Raw genomic sequence first — 21,300 nt, forward strand, 5'->3', positions numbered from 1 at the left:
GCCACCTCGACCTTTCATCTCTTGGACGGTGAAGCCATCCTGAAGGTAGGGTACGCCTAGAAAGCAACTCGGACGCTCAAACTTTGCAATTTCTTTTCTCTCCTACCAGTCTGTGCGCGGCTAATTTTACAGATCTTGAGCAAAAACAAACAAACTTTTAGCTGTCTTAGTTTTCCGAAAATTGAAAATTTCATTTTGCCCATAGAGTTAACACAGGGATATCGGCCATTTTGAATTTCAAATATCGGTTTAGGTGATTTCTGTCTCTGGTACCAACCTTTGTACGATGATCCCTTATATGTATTATTAATTGCTAAGATAATAGTCGACAGCTACCCGACGGTGCAAGTAATTCACCTTTTGAGTGATGTATTTTCCCAATTAAAATTCTAGTGCAACATTTTACCAATTTTTATGAACTTCTCTGCAATTTTTCTGATAATTTTGGATAGTTTTTATCAAAGTTTTGGCAAGAAATCTGACAACTATTGACTTAGGTATATTTTATAAGGGTGACAAAACTTGACTTCGGCGCTCAAAGGATTAAACCCTCGATGAGCATAACTATAGTCTGCTCCCAACACTAGGGTTTCCACGTGCTTTCCATTTTTACACCAAACTTGAGAGTAATAGTAACAGTTTTTCACCATTAGCTGGAGGTACCATGAATGTCCACCTACCGAGTGACAATTTAATATTTTGTTTACTTGAATATAATTTGTATCTAGTTATTACCAATAGCAGCTTGCACCTCATTGGACGAAGCAATGAGCTGACCAACGCATTTGCCCCCTTTTTTGTACAGATTTTTTTTCAACTGGCTTGTGTAGCAAGTCAATCATAAGTTATATGGAATAAGTTTTGTTTGATCACCAAAAATCCGATCAAGAAATGAAAACAATTTGCTTACCCATCGGTAGAGCCCGTTACCACGGCAACTTTGCCTTCCAGTTTTCTGGCCGTTACTTTCGATGATGACGTCATTTTCATCACACCGATTGGAAGAAATCTACTTTGGTTTCTACACAGAGAAACCAGACACCTGTTGAGTACAGACATGGTTGTGTTCGTAACGTCAAACTGGTCTGCTAACCTGGACTACCTGTCTGTCCCTATAATGCAATATATAAGTGTATGACAGATCACGTGATGCAAACTGGCGTGTCATTACGGCAAGGCGTTTTGTCACTGATGCTGATTGGTTGGAGGTTTTGAAAATCTGTACCAGATAAACCAACTACAAGTTACACATTCTGAAGTGTGATTTATAATAGTAGCTTTGGGTTTTTACACTTTTGACCCATACTAGGGATACAGTACAGTAGCTGTTATTACCGAATTTAACCATCGCGTGATTTAAGTCACGTGCTCTCATTGCTGTTATTTGTTCCATGCGAGGAGTTCTGCTAGACAGCAGCTTATTGAAATGCCAATGTACCGTTAAGATCACTGACCTTTAATCCAGGGGATGGTACCAGATAGAGACAGATGTGCTTAACTACGTTTCTGAGGTAAATTTCAAACCTCACTATCGACACTATGACACTTCAATCTACAATGCTTCATCAGTGTTTGGGGACCGTGCCTTAACATTAAAGAAAGTCTTACCTCACCACCTGATTATTTCTACAAGGTTTCACATGCCTAAATTTTGAAGTAATGTGCCTTGTTTATCTAATCGAGTCATTAACATCACTCATCAGATGAAGTGAACGCAAAGAAATATTGGTTTCATCTTCAGTAACCGTAAATAAATGCAGGCAAACTTTTACCTAAAGGTAGAACGAATGCTTCTCGGAGACGAACATTCAGACTCTCAAACTTTTAAACTTTTATTTCTGATCTACCACTCGAGGGGCTCATTTTAAAGCGCTTGGTTCGCATTGAGTGTTCATTCCAGTATTAGGAGAGTATTTTATCCGCTTAGCTGCAGAAAATCCAAATAGTTAACAAAGGGTGGCGCCCACTTTGCATGTCAATTATTGGTAAATGTTGGGTAATTTATTTCTCTTGTACCAGACTTTGCGCGATGACCCCCAAATGTTCTTTTATTCTTGATTTGGAAAGAGAACAGTTGAAAGATTCATTGAGGAATGTTTTGAGCAATAGTTTAAGTCTTATACTAGCGAGGCGCATATTACCTTAATACGTTACAGAAGTGTTGAATTAACGCTGACCAGGAACTGCTTTACGAATCGTTCTGAAAATATGATGTAAGCCGGTCAGGAATGCTGATGTCAACACATTGCATAACCTAATTAATGAAGGTTAAGTATTCACCGGCTAATTTTTGTGGAAACAGATTGTTTGATTGTACATGTACATTACCACAGAGAACATCTTCACTCATTTTGAAATTCAAGCTGTTGTGTTGTATGGCAGAACTCTATGGCCTGTGGGTACAAGCGCGCCGTACTAGCGGTATTTGCACGAGTGCTGCGGGGTATTCGGCGGCAGGTCGCTCGTGAAAGGACAGCCGCATATATATATATATATATATAATATATATATATATATATATATATATATATATATATATATATATATATATATATATATATATATATATATATATATATATTGGGTTAGGGTTAATTGTGTAATTTCAGCATTCCTCTAACCCTTTGTATTTACAACTTTCCAATCCTTAGTCGGTTTGCGCCATATGCTTTTGGCCAATTACCTAGAAATTACCCCCAAAAAACTTAACCACTGACACTGGTAAGTGGTTTTCTTACAAATTGAGACCTCGATGTCTCTTCCTTTTTGTTTCAATCAGTAATTTTGCTGCTGTAAGGGATACTTCCTTTTCCTTACGAACTTTACAGCATTCTAAAGTAGATGCTGTGTGCAAATAGTTCAATGTAAAACCTGTGCTGTTTGACTCTCTTTCCTTATTCCGTTCTGTCATGTCATATGAAGGAAAGTATCTTCGCTAGGTAAACAACGAATATTGGCATTTCTGCTGGCATATGCAGGGGAAAGAAAGATTCCTGTGAATCAGGAAGGATTCACACAGCATTAGAAAATATCAGGTGAGGCAGGGAGGAGAAAAAATAATGTTATAAGGGCAATCTTGCAAAGACCCCCGCCAAATATGAAATGCTCCATCCCGTACCGGTTTTGAAGCAATACGACCTGGCAGAACGTTAGGTTGCCTGAGGACTTCGAAAGACCTTGTCCTCACGCCATTTTATCAAGACACTGAGGATGTGTAATTATTTCATAATGGCAGTTCTTGCTAGTGATAAACTCGGACTATCATTATTGCGGTCATCTTAATTTCAAATATTGATGTTAGCATCTTCAAAACTTGCATTCTGTGTTGAGAACTGCATGAGAATGTCGTCTGATTACTGTACTATGCTCCTTGGAAGTAAAGGACTTGAAATTGTACTCAATCTTTCATCAATCACTGTACGAAAAGTCAAATTTGTCATATACTTTACCTGGGTGGTCACAGTTGACAAATTACCACCTTTATACCACATTTGCCAAGTTACCTAGGTAAACATGGTACAAAAGTGGTACTTTGTCAACTGTGACCACCCAGGAAAAGCATGTCACTATTAACCATTCTTTTACCAAATCAAGAATAAAAATGTTGGGCAACATGCAAAGTTTCGTGATAGATATTGTCCAAATGATAGCCTCCCCTGTGTTAATTTGTATGGAAAAATACAAGTACGGATTTTCGAAAACCTAAGACAGTGAAAATATTTCTTACACCAAGAGCCTAAAATTAGCCCCCACAAGTGGTTAACGAGAAAAGAATCGCGAGGCACATGCTACCTTAAGTTACTTTGGAAAGGTATTTACCAGAATCTTAAATTCCTCGAAGTGAAAGACTTAAACTTTTGCTCAAACTTCCCTGGATGAAACTTTACCACTCAAATCAAAAATAGAAACTGGGGGTCAACGTGTAAAGTTTGGAACTGGAGAAACAAATTCACATTTTGCCATATTTGAAATTCAAAATGGCCGCCATCCATGTGTTAACTCTATTTTGAAAATGAAATTTTGGATCTTTCTCCAAAAGCTTTAAAATGACCATCCCAACTATTAATATATCAGAAAAGAATTTGAGAGTCCGACTATCTGTCCCCGAGGCATGTTCTACCTTAATAGAAATAACGTAATACCTGACAAAAAATTTGATTTTAGGATAAAGTGTTGAACATATGAAAACTTATTATACTAACAACAATTGTAAAATAAATACAAATAAAAAAATTCAAATACTGATTATCAAACTTTGACATCAGATACTGAGAAATGTAAATTTTTGATGTCTAGAAACGTTAGGGGAATATCTAAGTTTATTGAACATGCATTTACAAGGAGAAAAGAGCGTTTATATGTGAATGTTTGAAAGCGTATTGTTTTCCGCTTACAATGCCCTCGTGACCTATATTTTGAATTGTCTTAAAAGTGACATATAAGCCCATTGGGCTGGGAGGTGTTAACCTTATGCTGAATTGTATTCTTTTTGAACCACTTGTATCTCATGTCACTATAATAAACTTAACTAACTAACTAACTGTAAAATAAATAAATACTATTACTTTATAATGACGGAAGGTCGAAGATAAAGGAACAAGTATCAAAGATTCCAATAAGATGTCTATTCGTTTTATTGATTTCAAGAAAGCTTTCGATTGTGTTTGGCATAAATTGCTGAAAAACCACGTAACGTGTAAACGTGTAATATATACAACACTAGTAATATCATGTATAAGATTGAAACATATATATATATAATATATATATATATATATATATATATATATATATATATATATTTATATACCCAGTTTTCTGTATACCCCCATACTTCTGACGTCAGAAGTAGGGGTATATGGTCGGCACTTCCACTAAAGCTTTTGTAAGCATTCTTCGTGTTCATGAAAATTTGATGTGGCCCCACAAAGGGAATTTACTGGAAAATGCGGGTAAAGGTAATACATAGCGAAAACGTCAAAGCTTTTCATAGGCGATGGTTGTGAAAATTTGTGGGTTTTTTTTCACTGGGGAAAACGAGAGCGTTCACTGTCGTCTGCTCCCTGCGTTTTGGTACTACCACTGTGCTAGCTCGTCACAAGCCGTAAACAGCCGAGTCATCGCTTTAAAATCGACATATTTATCTCCGAACAAGAATCCAATATGATGCTATTGAGAGACGAAAACGAGGCTGTACTACGGGACAGTGTGATCGTTTCGCTCTTGTTTTTCTCCGTTTTTCTCGTGCGTTTTACCACACTTTGTTGACTCTTTGTGTGGTAGGCCACTAGTGTTAAAGCTACTGAAGCTAGACTGAGAAGGAGAGTCCTTTGAAGTCGACGTAAACGACGAAAATACGAGATTGAAGATATCTGAAGGTAACTTTCAAAGTTGTGTGGAGTTTTACAATGGCTACGGCGGCAAGTCAGAATTATTCATCAGAAACTTATGCAGATGTGGTGAGCACTCATAAAAGAAGTGATAATGAAAGTGTGAAACCAGTCTTTCTCAAACACTATGACATCATCCGCAATGACAATAGTTCTCCAATATTATCTGGACCGGAATTGTTCAAAGCTATGGCTGAGGCAATTGATCCCAGTGGAATCACCGGAATTCAGCGAATAAGAGGGCTTTGGAGACTTTATGTAAATGACCATGCAGATCGGATAATTCTTCTAACAGGTGGAATCAATCTAAGAGGCAAAAGAGTTACACTGTACGATGAAAACCCCTACATAACATCAAGGCGAGACTCATCGGACAGAATAGTTGTCAGAAATTTGCCACTATCGGTAGACGACTCTGTGATCCGACAGAAGTTCTCCGAACTAGACTTACGAGTAAAATCTATTGTAAGAGGAAAGTGGCGAATAGATGGCAAGCTGACAGCGATAGACAATGGTGATCGATACGTTTACGTGGAGAAGTTGAAAAAATTAATTCCCTCCGAGTGGCAAGTCAAGATGGGCGGTTTCATAGTACTGCTACTGTACAGGGAAAGACAGCAAGTAAGAGGCGCTACAGAACCTTCTACCACTCCATACTGTTTTAACTGTCTCCGACAAGGTCATATGAAACAGGACTGCCGAAATGACATTGTATGCAGACAGTGTAAGCAAAGTGGGCATACAAGAGCACAATGCCAGTTTAACAGCCAGGAAACACATCCCAATCAACATGGTGTTAGTCCACAGAGTGAGTTACAAGGCCAGGCAGACCTTGATGGAAGTATCACAAGTGATATCAACTCTGAGCAGGATTCGGCGAAGGAGGATGAAACCAATCGTCAGGGACTTACTGCGGGACATTGTGACAGCGCTACCCGGACTGTTCAGGCAAAAATTACCAGCTTTGTTGCCGGGACCTCAGCAGCGCACGCACAAGTCACACCGAAAGCATATGACGCAAAGCGGAAACATGCAAGTACGTCGACAGAGCTATCTTCATCTACACTGCTGACAGATGCAGACCTGTCTGAGGTAGAAGAAGAACCGTCACCTACAGTTAAAGATAGCCGCAGCGACAGAAACCGCGCGACCAAACAAACGAGAGAAGTGAAGAAAAGAAAGAAGACCTCTGGACGGAGAAGAAAGTGAATTTTTCTAGGTTTTTTTCCCTTTAATTACATCTAATTTTTGTTAATGTCTTATTATAATTGGCATTTTCTCTCTGTGAATTGCAGAGGTTTACGAGGTTCTGAAAAACGAAAACAAATTTTTCAATGGTTGAAAGATCAAAAGGCTGTTTTTATATTCCTACAAGAAACCTACTGGGATCTTGACATCATGGAAAATATTCATTCAGAATGGTCGGGACATATTTACACCTCGTTTGGCACAAATCACAGCAGAGGTGTCGCCATACTCATAAATGATAAAATAGAATGTGAAGTAACCGACGTAAAGTCAAGTTTTGATGGTAGAAAAATTTTAATAAATATGAAAGTAAGAGATGAACTTATAACGATAATAAATGTATATGCCCCAAATCATTATAAAGAAAGAGAACAATTTTTCACAACCATAAAATCTTGGATTGAGAAGCATGTAAATTTGGAAGGCTCTATCATAATGGGTGGTGACTTTAATGCAATTATTAATCCAGAACTTGATAAGAAGGAAACAAAATGTCACAAGGAACAACCAAAGAAACTATGTAAAATAATAAAGAGTCTTAAACTGTGTGATGTATGGAGGGAGTTCAATCCGAACAAGCGGCAATTTACATGGAGACAAAAGACGCTAGGTATAGCCAGTAGATTAGATCTTTGGTTAATCTCAAATCATCTCATTTCCTATGTTGTCTCCACTGATATACGTCCAGCAATTATAACTGATCATAATGCTATTTCACTAAAGATAGCTTTGAAGAGCGTTTGTATAGGACCTGGGTATTGGAAACTAAATGTAAGTTTATTAGAAGATGAAGACTATAACAACTTGATAAAACACACAATAAATGATGTAATGAAAAATTTTCAACACACTTGCAATAAAAAGAAATTATGGGATATGATGAAAATTAAAATAAAAGAAGAAAGCATCAATTATTCGAAACAAAAAGCAAGAAAACGAAAATTGAAACAGGATTGTCTACAATAGCAAATAATTGATTTGGAAAATAAACTTGGTAGTAATAACGAAAATGTGTTAAAATTGTATGAAGAAAAAAAGAGAGAGCTGGAAGAGCTGTATGTGAACAAACTTAGAGGCATACAAATCAGATCGAGAGTTCAATGGTATGAAAAAGGGGAAAGGAATAATATATATTTTCTGGGACTTAAAAAGAAAAGATACAGAGAAAAACAAATCAATAAATTAATTGTAGATGATAAAACTATAACAAATCAAGAAGATATTTTGAAAGCCCAAGTTTCCTTCTATGAAAATCTATATAAATCTCAAAAAGTAGACGATGTAACAATCAGGGAGTATTTTGAAAATATAAATATAGATTGCAAGATAAGCGGTAGGGCGGCAAAATCCTGCGAAGGAATGATTACTGAAAATGAATGTTGCAAAGCGATTTGGCAAATGAAAACAAACAAAACACCAGGTATGGATGGTATCCCAGTAGAATTCTATAGAAAATTTTGGAATTCTTTAAAATCTGTTATCGTCTCTACATTCAATGAAGGGTTTGATGAAAGGAAACTTTCAGTTTCACAAAACACGGGTCTTATCACTCTCATTCACAAGAAAGACTCTAGATTCATCCTGAAAAACTGGCGACCAATTTCTCTTCTAAACCACGATTACAAAATTCTATCATGTGTGCTGGCAAACAGGCTTAAGTTTGTCTTACCAAAAATTATCAACAATGACCAAGTGGGCTATCTGAAAGGACGCTTCAGTGGTCAAAATGTGCGTTTAATTGAAGATGTTATCGAATTTGCAGAAAAGAAGAAAAAAGGTGGAGCAATTGTATTTTTAGACTTTTGCAAAGCCTTTGATACAGTCGAACACAATTTCATGTTTCTGGCATTAGAAAAGTTTGGTTTTGGTGTATCTTTTATCACATGGATCAAAACAATATATTCACAGTGTATCAGTCACATAATTAGCAATGGTTGGATAACACAAGCATTCAATCTACAGAGGGGCATCCGGCAAGGGTGTCCCCTGTCAGCTTTGTTATTTTTGATAGTTGTGGAAATATTAGCGCAAGCTGTAAGAAATGATAAAGAAATAGAAGGTTTTACAGTGAACAAGCGTCGTATCAAAATCACCCAATTAGCTGATGACATGCAAGTATATATTACTAAAGATAAGTCATTAGCAAGAGTTCTTAATCTAATCGATGAATATGGGAAATACGCAGGCCTGAAATTAAATAGAGAAAAAACAGAAGGTCTTAAATTTGGCCAATGGAAGAAACGGGATCTTGGATTAATTCCATGGCCAAATCATCCTATTAAAGCTTTAGGTATATATTTCGGTTACAACTCGGAGGAGGTAAAGCAGATGAATTGGGATAATAAATTGGAAAAAATAGCAGCATTACTTAACACTTGGAAAAAGAGGTATTTAACAATTTTTGGTAAAATATTAATACTTAAATGTCTTGCCATGTCCAAAATAATGTACGCTGCGTCCATGATAGATGTACCTATGTATGTAATATCACGTCTCAATAGTTTGTTTTATAAATTTTTATGGGGAGAAAAAAAGGGAAAAGTTAATCGATGGATCGTCATAAATAAATTTGAAAAGGGAGGCATAGAAATGATTGATGTTGAATGTATGATAAAAGCGTTGAAATGTAGATGGGTTGGGAGATTTCTAAATAGTGACAATGATACCTGGAAATCAGTGGCAGAATATTACTTTGAACCTTTTGGCGGCAGTAAATACATTTTTCGATATAATTTAGACAATAGAATTCTTCGTTCGATTACAAAACAAATGCCTGATTTTTATAAGAATCTTTTAAAAGTTTGGTACGAAACTCTAATGAATGACAAACAAGCCACTTTAAATCCATGCAAGGTTGGGGAGGAAATTATATGGGGAAATCGATTCATAAAAGATAATAATGGGAGCCTCTTTTTTACTGAATGGATTGATTCGGGGTTTATCTATGTCGCAGATTTATTTCACAATGGTCAATTTATTAAACTTGATTATTTGCTGGAAAAGTTACAAAACAAGAGAGAGTGGGTAATACAATACTTGTCTGTAAAGAATGCATTGCCAAAAGATTGGCTGAACTGTATGAGACCAGTGGCACAGAAAATTTCAGTAAATCGAAACACAGGTGTCCCTCGAATGAAAAATCATCAGCGAAAAGTCAAGGATGTTTTCCAATTTACATGTAAAGATTTCTACTGGAATTTTCTACAGAGTAAGGTAATGAAATCATATGCTCCCACAAAGTGGGAAAATGAATTAAAAGAAAAATGTAACTGGAATTTTACTTGGATAAGACGAGTTAAAAACATGAATATTAAAAAAATTGCACAGTTTAATTATTTTTTGATGTATGATAAAATTCCACACGGGTTAAATCTTTACAGATGGAAAATTATTGATTCATCAGACTGCAAAGTGTGTAAATGTGTTGAAAATTCAAAGCATTTTCTTTTTGATTGTAAACCATTCGTTAAACCCTTTTGGGAAAGATTTACTAAAATAGTGAATAAAATTTGCAATATAAATATCAATATTACATGGAAAAACATAATCATTGGTTATTTGCAAGAATATGAATGCTTTAAAACGATCAATACAATGTTAATGATTGCACTATTTGCTGTATATAAAGCACGGATTGTAAATCAAGAATGTATGTGGAAGTTTTTGATAGAAGAATTGACATGCATTAATTATATTAATAGAGATGAAACAATAGAAAAGTTTATTACGACTGTATAAAGATGCAAATGAAATGTAAGAGTGATATGTTATATTTAAATTGATGGAGAAATAAAGAATATGTTATTTTGAAGAAAAAAAAAAAAAAAAAAAAAAAGAATCCATATGATTTATCAAAATCAAAACATCATCCTGTCAGGTGATGGGTTACATTCTTAGCATCGGCAAAGTGTTGTATTGCTGTTGAACTTCTGCGGTAGGCTGTACTAAAGCGAGAATGTTTACTGTAGCAACGTACGGCAAACGCGGTTTTCAGAAGCTTGTGCCACTTCGTCGACAGCTCGATAGGAGCCACGGCCACAATGAAGTGTTTTCATAAGACACGAGTAAAATCGAGATCGAATGAACGTTACATGGCAAATGTTAAAAGTTTCTTGTTGCGCTTTGTTTACTGTGATAGTTTATGATTTTAGTTTCATTCATAAATATAGCTGCAAAGCAGCAACCACCGGGTTTCGAGACATCTCGGTCAACAGGGGCAATAGAGAAATACATATGCAAAAAGATGGGAGGCTATGGTAGTATTTGTGAAATCGAGGTCAAAAGTAGTCGAGTTGATGTGACATTTTGTTAAAAGAATTCAATATCATAGTTATCCCTTTATACCAAAAATCAGACCTCTGGCTCTATCACCTTAGCCTAGAATTAGATATGTGCATAATTAATGAGGTCTTGTCATGTGACATATTGACAATTGATTTCTATCCCATAGTACTCCCTGTGTACCAAAATTCGGATCTCTAGCCCTATTGGTTAGCCTAGAATTAGATATGTGCATAATTAATGAGATATGGTCACTTGCATATTTGCAATAGATTTCTATCCCATAGTAGTCCCTGTGTACCAAAATTCGGATCTCTAGCCCTATTGGTTAGCCTAGAATTAGATATGTGCATAATTAATGAGGTCTGGTCACGTGACATATTGACAATAGATTTCTATCCCATAGTAGTCGATGTGTACCAAAATTCGGTTTTCTAGCCCTATTGGTTAGCTCAGAATTAGATATGCACATAATTAATGAGTCTGGTCATGTGACATATTGACAATTGATTTCTATCCCAAACTACTATCTGTGTACCAAAATTCGGATCTCTAGTCCTATTGGTGAGCCTAGAATTAGATATGTGCATACTTAATGAGGTCTGGTCACGTGACATATTTGCAATAGATTTCTATCCCATAGTAGTCCCTGTGTACCAAAATTCGGATCTCTAGCCCTATTGGTTAGCCTAGAATTAGATATGCGCATAATTAATGAGGTTTGGTCACGTTGCATATTTGCAATAGATTTCTATCCCATAGTAGTCCCTGTGTACCAAAATTCGGATCTCTAGCCCTATTGGTTAGCCTAGAATTAGATATGTGCATAATTAATGAGGTCTTGTCATGTGACATATTGACATTAGATTTCTATCCCATAGTACACCCTGTGTACCAAAATTCGGTTTTCTAGCCCTATTGGTTAGCTCAGAATTAGATATGCACATAATTAATGAGTCTGGTCATGTGACATATTGACAATTGATTTCTATCCCAAACTACTATCTGTGTACCAAAATTCGGATCTCTAGTCCTATTGGTGAGCCTAGAATTAGATATGTGCATACTTAATGAGGTCTGGTCACGTGACATATTGACAATATATTCCTATCCCGCAGTAGTCCCTGTGTACCAAAATTCGGATCTCTAGCCCTATTGGTTAGCCTAGAATTAGATATGCGCATAATTAATGAATATGGTCACTTGCATATTTGCAATAGATTTCTATCCCATAGTAGTCCCTGTGTACCAAAATTCGGATCTCTAGCCCTATTGGTTAGCCTAGAATTAGATATGTGCATAATTAATGAGGTCATGGTCACGTGACATATTGGCAATTGATTTCTATCCCATAGTAGTCCCTGTGTACCAAAATTCGGATCTCTAGCACTATTGGTTAGCCTAGAATTAGATATGCGCATAATTAATGAGGTCTGGTCACGTGACATATTTGCAATAGATTTCTATCCCATAGTAGTCCCTGTGTACCAAAATTTGGATCTCTAGCCCTATTGGTTAGCCTAGAATTAGATATGCGCATAATTAATGAGGTCTGGTCACGTGACATATTTGCAATAGATTTCTATCCCATAGTAGTCCCTGTGTACAAAATTCGAATCTCTAACCCTATTGGTTAGCCAAGAATTAGATATGCACATAATGACGTCTGGTCACGTGACATATTTGCAATAGATTTCTATCCCATAGTAGTCCCTGTGTACCAAAATTCGGATCTCTAGCCCTATTGGTTAGCCTAGAATTAGATATGCACAAAATTAATGAGGTCTGGTCACATGACATATTTGCAATAGATTTCTATCCCATAGTAGTCCCTGTGTACCAAAATTCGGATCTCTAGCCCTATTGGTTAGCCTAGAATTAGATATGCGCATAATTAATGAGGTCTTGTTCACGTGACATATTTGCAATAGATTTCTATCCCATAGTACTCCATGTGTACCAAAATTCGGATCTCTAGCCCTATTGGTTAGCTCAGAATTAGATAATGCGCATAATTAATGAGGTCAAGGTCACGTGACCTGACCCAAAATATTTCGGTGACATTAACAGCCAATGATCGTCTATGTCGAAAAAGAACCAGACTCCTAGCTCTATAGTTCTTTTACCGGTTCCATGATGCAGTGCGCGCCAGGTATACAAAGCGTACGTTACGCATAGAACTTTTTAGCCGTAGGGTACACGCAGGGTACGTTACTCATAGAACTCTATGGCAGGGTACATCCTGACCTATATTTTCGTTGCTGATGGTTAGATTATACACGGGGCATTATTTGGCATTGCAAATTTGTGTCATTCTTCTATAACAATCCGTTGTACAACACAAATCAGCATGTTTTCACTGTTTTGAGCTTATATACGATGTTTGATAAAGTCACTGCAATGCATTGTGGGATAACCGGGAAAAGGTCTATTGCATGCGGTCTTGCCTGTAATGGGCATTTGTAAATCTATAGGGGAGGTCAAAGGTCACTGAAAAATGTGGAAAATAATACTTTAAAAATCTTCTTCTCAAAATCGGCAGGGCCTATGACCTTGAAATTTGGCATGAAGGAGCCTAGCCCTATGGTCTACAAAAATATCTGACAGAATTTTGATTGGTTTATTTTTATGCAAATTAAGCCAAGTTGAAAGTTTAATTTCAATATGGCTGCCAGGTCACGTGACCCATTGTTATGGTCATGTGATCAAAAAATTACTTGTGAGGAGTTTTACCTATGTGCCAAATTTGAAGTCTCTAGGTGCAACAGTGTTCGCGTGGCAGTTGCATTTAGAGGACGGAAGAAGAAGAAGAAGAAAAAGAATAATAATAATAAATATAGCTGCAAGCAGCGATGACCGGGTTTCGACACAAGTAGCAGCATTAAGAGCAAAAGAAAAATTAGATTGGGCGCATAATTAATGAAGTACAGGATGCAGTGTCATTAGGTCTCCCATCATACCACATATGAAGTCTGTAGCACTTGTGGTTATCAAGTTGTGGACATATAGGTATATTTAAGGTCAAAGGTCATCGAGGTCACATGACATTTTGTCAAAAATTTTTTATTGCTAAGCTATCCCTATATACCAAAAATCAGACCTCTAGCTCTATTGGCTGGCTCAGAATTAGATATGCGCATAATTAATTAGGTACAGGATGTGGTGTCATAAGGTCTCCCATCATACCAAATATGAAGGGTGTAGCACTTGGGTTACTTAGTTATGGCCATATATGTATATTTAAGGTCAAAGGTCATCGAGGTCACATGACATTTTGTCAAAAAAATTGTACTGCTAAGTTATCCCTATATACCAAAAATCAGACCTCTAGCTCTATTGGCTGGCTCAGAATTAGATATGCGCATAATTAATGAGGTACAGGATGTGATGTCATAAGGTCTCCCATCATACCAAAAATGAAGGGTGTACCACTTGTGGTTACTGAGTTATGGACATATACGTATATTCAAGGTCAAAGGTCATCGAGGTCACATGACATTTTGTCAAAAAAATTGTAATGCTAAGTTATCCCTATATACCAAAAATCAGACCTCTAGCTCTATTGGCTGGCTCAGAATTAGATATGCGCATAATTAATGAGGTCTGGTCATGTGACATAGGCTGGCTCAAAATTAGATATGCGCATAATTAATGAGGTACAGGATGTGATGTCATAAGGTCTCCCATCATACCAAAAATGAAGGGTGTACCACTTGTGGTTACTGAGTTATGGACATATACGTATATTCAAGGTCAAAGGTCATCGAGGTCACATGACATTTTGTCAAAAAAAATTGTAATGCTAAGTTATCCCTATATACCAAAAATCAGACCTCTAGCTCTATTGGCTGGCTCAGAATTAGATATGCGCATAATTAATGAGGTCTGGTCACGTGACATATTTGCAATAGATTTCTATCCCATAGTAGTCCCTGTGTACCAAAATTTGGATCTCTAGCCCTATTGGTTAGCCTAGAATTAGATATGCGCATAATTAATGAGGTCTGGTCACGTGACATATTTGCAATAGATTTCTATCCCATAGTAGTCCCTGTGTACCAAAATTCGGATCTCTAGCCCTATTGGTTAGCCTAGAATTAGATATGCGCATAATTAATGAGGTCTGGTCACGTGACATATTTGCAATAGATTTCTATCCCATAGTAGTCCCTATGTACCAAAATTCGGATCTCTAGCCCTATTGGTTAGCCTAGAATTAGATATGCGCATAAATAATGAGGTCAGGTCACGTGACCTGACCCAAAATATTTCGGTGAACATTAACAGCCAATGATCGTCTACGTCGAAAAAGAACCAGACTCCTAGCTCTATTGGCTAGCCTGTAATGGGCATTTGTAAATCTATAGGGGAGGTCAGAGGTCACTGAAAAATATGAAAAATAATACTTTAAAAATCTTCTTCTCAAATCGGCAAGACCTGTGACCTTGATATTTGGCATGAAGGGGCCTAACCCTATGGTCTACAAAAATTTAGGACAGAATTTTGATTGGTTAATTTTTATGCAAATGAGGTCAATTTTAAAGTTTATTTTCAAAATGGCCGAAAGGTCACGTGACCTTTTGTTATGGTCATGTGACAAAAAATTACTTTTGCTGAGTTGTACCTGTGTACCAAATATGAAGTCTCTAGGTGCAACGGTGTTCGCGTGGTAGTTGCAAAAGAAAGGCGGAGAAGAAGAAGAAGAAGAAGAAGAAGAAGAAGAATAATAATAAAAAACAGAACGATTACAAGAGGGTTTCGCACCATGGTGTCGAAACCCTAATAAAAACAGAACGATTACAAGAGGGTTTCGCACCCATGGTGTCGAAACCCTAAATATAGCTGCAGCAGCGATGACCGGGTTTCGACACGACATTAGAGCAAAAGAAGAATTACATAAGTGTCTACCTAATAAGTCACTTGTAATTTGTTACAATGATGCTGGAAAGTCATCTTAGACGTTCATTTTCGCAAAAAAAAATTGTATCAATGTCCCAAAGATCAGGCCTGAGCTGTGTTTGCCCATATATATATATATATATATATATTATATATATATATATATATATATATATATATATATATATATATATATATATATATATATATATATATAATCAAGTTCAAAGGTCGCCCAAAACCTTTGAGGTCAAAGGTGATCAAGGTTATGTGACATTTTGGCGAAGGAATTGAATGCGATAGTTATCCTTTATTTTTATAGAGTGGGATATGTGCATAACATGTTCAATTACAGGTATAATTGTAGCCTCATATTTTTGCCTGTCAATCATAAACCAGATCTGTAATTTACATTTGGTACAACTTAGTTCTGAGAGTGTTTGTTTAACTATTCTCGACCGTGGGTCATCCGGGTACTTGTGGTTTTTTTAAAGTCATTTTTGTGTCACAGCACTGTAAAGAAGTTCGGGTTTTTCAACCACCAAAACAATATTCTAAGTTTCAATATACCTAAATGACATAACTTTTAGTTCTGCTTTTTCCACGCAATTTCTGTATCATTCGCTCTACTGTATCGTCTGATCTCTTATTCATCGCGCTCGTATGATGCGTTTCACCTACTGATGTCACTCCACGGTCGAGAATGGAAATTTCAGTCCAGGATGACGCACCAAGAGGTCGCAATTTGTTAATGCAGTGCGTTCATTAAATAAATGGCGCTGGGTTCTGAATCAGTTTAGGATTACACGTTTTGTATTCGGGTAACTGAAGCCGATTTTAAAGTTCCAACATTATTTACGTTGCTGTTCAGTAAAAATCTGAACATACTAAACAAGTCTTACGGTAAAGTATCACTAAATATGCAGGATATTCACGTCATATATTTAAAAATCGGCTGAAGACATCTCTCGAAAATCTGAAAACGAGTCGACATATTTCAGATGAAGTCCAACTTCAGGTGAGTATGTTTACATGTGCTTTTGTTACTGCCGATTGATTCGAATTATAGTCCTTGCGAAAGTTATGCATGAGGTTTAGACCATGTGTGCATGTGTGTTGGGAGTTAGTACAACACTCGACAGTAATCATATAGCGGAAATTTTCGATTTCGAAGGAGATTTTGAAACATTAAAATGGGTTCGCGATCTTCCAATATGGCGGCTTGAGTTCAGTCACATGGCGTATATTGCAAGGCAGCTGAAATGGACGGTGAAAAAAAATGCGTTCAAAGTAATGGTTCTTTGTTAATGATAGTGAGAGTGGCATGTTTGTATCGTGAAATACATCTGTTTCCTTCAGGGTATTTTACATTCAGTGGTGTCGACAGTAAGTCGTTGAAATGTGCCGTATATAAAGTGTTGAGTATTTTGTGCTGGTGCTGTGTTGGGACCATCTTGATTTTGTGTCTATACGGCAGAATATGTCAAGAACGAGATCAAAGTGGGGAAATATCATATTTGCTCAGTTAGCTATTCCGTGTATAAACGATAGGGTTGTATGATGAATTGCGGAACATTTGGTCGTAAGTTGTGGTTTTTTTTTACTGAAATAAGTAGCAACCATCAGAGCCACATGTATAGTAGCGTGATTAAGTGACATGTGAAAATTGCGATTTTTGTGATTGTTCACAAGTATAGTACTTTGATTAAGTAATTATTTGACTGTTGGCTGGGTGTTGATGTGGAGTGCAGAAGTATTTGTGTTTGTTTTTAAGTATTGAGGGGTTTTATATGTCAGTGCATTGGCAATATGTGATGCCATTTACAAAATATTTTTAGGTAAGTACGGAATGTTTTGTATACCCTTATAGCCATTATGGAATGTTAGAAATCATCTGAAGGACAGTGTTAGCTGTTTAAGTTAACGTGTTCACTACCATTGAAAATGTATTACTATATACCAAGGCCAAACAGGGAATTTGACCCAAACACAGTCAATGTCAGTAGATCTTTAGTTATTGGAGGAAAGTTGTACTTTACCCCACAAACCTATATATTTTTGGTTAGCTCATAAAATTGTCTTTGCACTCATGTTACCATGGTAACATTTTGGTCACATGACGGGTCACATGACCAAATATGGTGGCAACATATATATCTTCTTTTGATGAAAATATATATTTGTCAAATAGTTTTGTGTACTGTTCTGTATTATTTGCTAATAAAGCATTAAAACTTAACAGCAATCTCATTTAGAATAGATTTATTCACACTAATAATGTTCTTCTGCCACATATACAAAGCAATTAACATTCTGTAAACAAATGCTTTGAGTACTGTATTTTTCGGAAAAGTACAATTCATGACTATCAAAGATATGTTCCTTGCACATCTGTCCAACTGTTAAGGCATTTAACAAAAGTTGAACAGCAAATTATTTTACTTTTTTGAGTTGGCAACCTTATCATATGTCCAGCTGACATGATCAAATATTTCAGACAAGCAGAGCTGATTTTATTTTCTTGTGTAAAATACTTACATACCACCAGTCAGTCAAAACTGAACTGAACTATTACAATGGAGTCCCATGAAACATAAAAATTCTTACACTAGAATGGAGTTCCCTAAACATCAAAATTCTTACATATGTAATACCTTTACAACAATACAACTGACAATGTTAAAGATATTTTCTGTAAAAGTTAAAATTTATACTTAAACTTGTATTTTCATATAAAATCACACTTGTTACTGCTGTTGTCAAATTTGATTTGGTAAATGACCAACAACACCACTTTGTTTCGTTGAAGTGTCAATAATATCAATTGAAAGTAAGTTTTTTGACAATGGGCAATTTACATACACTACTTCAGTTTGTTTGCCAAATCAAACTGATTTTCATGCTAAAATTGGTAAAAATTTAATTAGACTTTGCACAACAATAAAAACTCAAGGCTTAGTAAATATTTGTAAATAATTATAATGAATGCAAAGGATCTATTGTAAAATATCATTTGATTACTGTACATTTTGTTGTATTCTAGTGTGTAGTACAAGTTCAGCTGCACAACATGTGATGCTCATATAACATGCAGTGCATATACAATTCCATGCTGAGGATAAAAATGGAAACGTTAAACGTCAAGTTAAAATTTAATTTGGATATAAGTAGAGATATTTCATTTTTATAGAATAATCATTACCTACCATGCAGTACCACAGTACTAATTATCAAAGATCTCTTTCAAATATCCAAGAATAATCATTAAAAACTATAAGTCCTATTTACACATAGCCAAAAATATTTCTAGACTTTGTGAAACCACTTTTGAAGTGCACAAACTATCATCAAATTTGTCTAATGACAAGGATTGTTGATGTCATCTTTCAAATTTAGTTTTTTAGTTTGTTCATACAAGCACACACACCCTCCTACAATGGAGTAATGCCAAAAGATATGCCAAAGTATATGAGTTGAGTTGTGCTACAATCATCATGAACAATCTGATAGTTGATAACCAAGAGAACATTTTCCTGAGGACATACAAACATGCATTACATGAATCATTGTAATTAGGGTCTTCAACAGGTTAAAAGTAAATTCACAACTGTTACAATATTTATGCTACCTTTAACATGTAAAATACTAGCAGAAAGGTACTTTATGCAACTTTGGGTAAGCCGAGCGTAGTTAGTTTTTAGTCCCCATGGACACCGTTCGGGGGGACTTATAGGTTTGGTCATGTCCGTCCATGTGTGCGTGTGTGCATCTGTGTGTCCGTCTGTCCGTCCGTTCACGCAGATATCTCAGACATGTCCAGGTCAATTTCTTTCAAACTTTGCACAAGGATAGTACCCTACCCCATACAGATGCACGTCGATTTGTTTCACAATGCGATCAAATTTGGCCGTGTTAGAGGACTTTTTAGTTTTCACCTCCATAGACTCCCATGTATAAGGCAGTCTCCATAGACTCCCATGTATAAGGCAGTCCATAGACTCCCATGTATAAGGCAGTCCATAGACTCCCATGTATAAGGCAGTCCATAGACTCCCATGTTTAAGGCCAAGAAAAATAAAATCGTATTCATATTGCAAAAAGGATGCAGTGACACAGTTTTTAGTCCCCATGGATGAAGTCCAGGGGCTTATAGATTGGGTCATGTCCGTCCGTGAGTCCATCCGTTCACGCAGATATTTCAGATATTTTGACAAAATGTCACGTGACCTTGTGACCTTTGACCTCATATATATATATATTTGTCCATAACTCAGTAACCACAAGTGCTACACCCTTCATATATGGTATGATGGGGACAGCTTATGACGCCATATATTGTACCTCATTCATTATGCACATATCTAATTTTAAGCAAGCCAATTGAGCTAGAGGTCTGATTTTTGGTATATAGGGATGATTAGCAATACAATTTTTTTGACAAACTGTCACATAACCTTGGTGACCTTTGACCTCAAATATACATATTTGTCCATAACTCAGTAACCACAAGTGCTACACCTTCTTATTGTATGGTATGATGGGACAGCTTATGACGCTACATATTGTACCTCATTCATTATGCACATATCTAATTTTGAGCAAGCCAATCGAGCTAGAGGTCTGATTTTTGGTATATAGGGATAACTTTTCAATACAATTTTTTTGACAAAATGTCAGGTGACCTTGGTGATCTTGGACCTCAAATATACATATTTGTCCATAACTCAGTAACCACAAGTGCTACACCCTTCATGTATGGTGTGATGGGACACTTTATGATGCCACATATTGTACCTCATTAATTATGTGCATATCTAATTTGAGCGAGCCAATAGAGCTAGAGGTCTGATTTTTGGTATATAGGGATAACTTAGCAATACAATTTTTTTTTCAAAATGTCATGTGACCTTGGTGACCTTTGACCTCAAATATACATATTTGTCCACAACTTAGTAACCACAAGTGCCAAACCTTTCATATATGGTATGATGGGACACCTTATGACGCCACATATTGTACCTCATCAATTATGCACATATCTAAATTTGAGCGAGCCAATAGAGTTAGAGGTCTGATTTTCGGTATATAGGGATAACTTAGCAATACAATTTTTTTTCAAAATGTCATGTGACCTTGATGACCTTAGACCTTGATTTTACATATATATGCATAACTCAGTAACCACAAGTTCTATACGCTTCAATTTTGATAGGATATTAGACCTTCAGATTTCACATCTCGTACCTCATTTATTATGCACATATGTATTTCTTGGCGGCCAACACAGCTAGAGGTCTGATCTTTTTTCCTGTTTTAGAACCATAACTTAGACATGCCTCTTATTATAAATTGGGAAAAATGACATAAACTTATGTGCCCATAGATGTGAACTTATACACTCCAGCGATACTTTTTAATGACCACATTTCCCTGCCCATCAAGACTAATACTCCTTTTACAAGTGGGGACTATGTCATTGACA

This window comes from Ptychodera flava, unplaced genomic scaffold, assembly GCF_041260155.1.
Source record: "Ptychodera flava strain L36383 unplaced genomic scaffold, AS_Pfla_20210202 Scaffold_34__1_contigs__length_2629520_pilon, whole genome shotgun sequence".
Taxonomy (NCBI): Eukaryota; Metazoa; Hemichordata; class Enteropneusta; family Ptychoderidae; genus Ptychodera; species Ptychodera flava.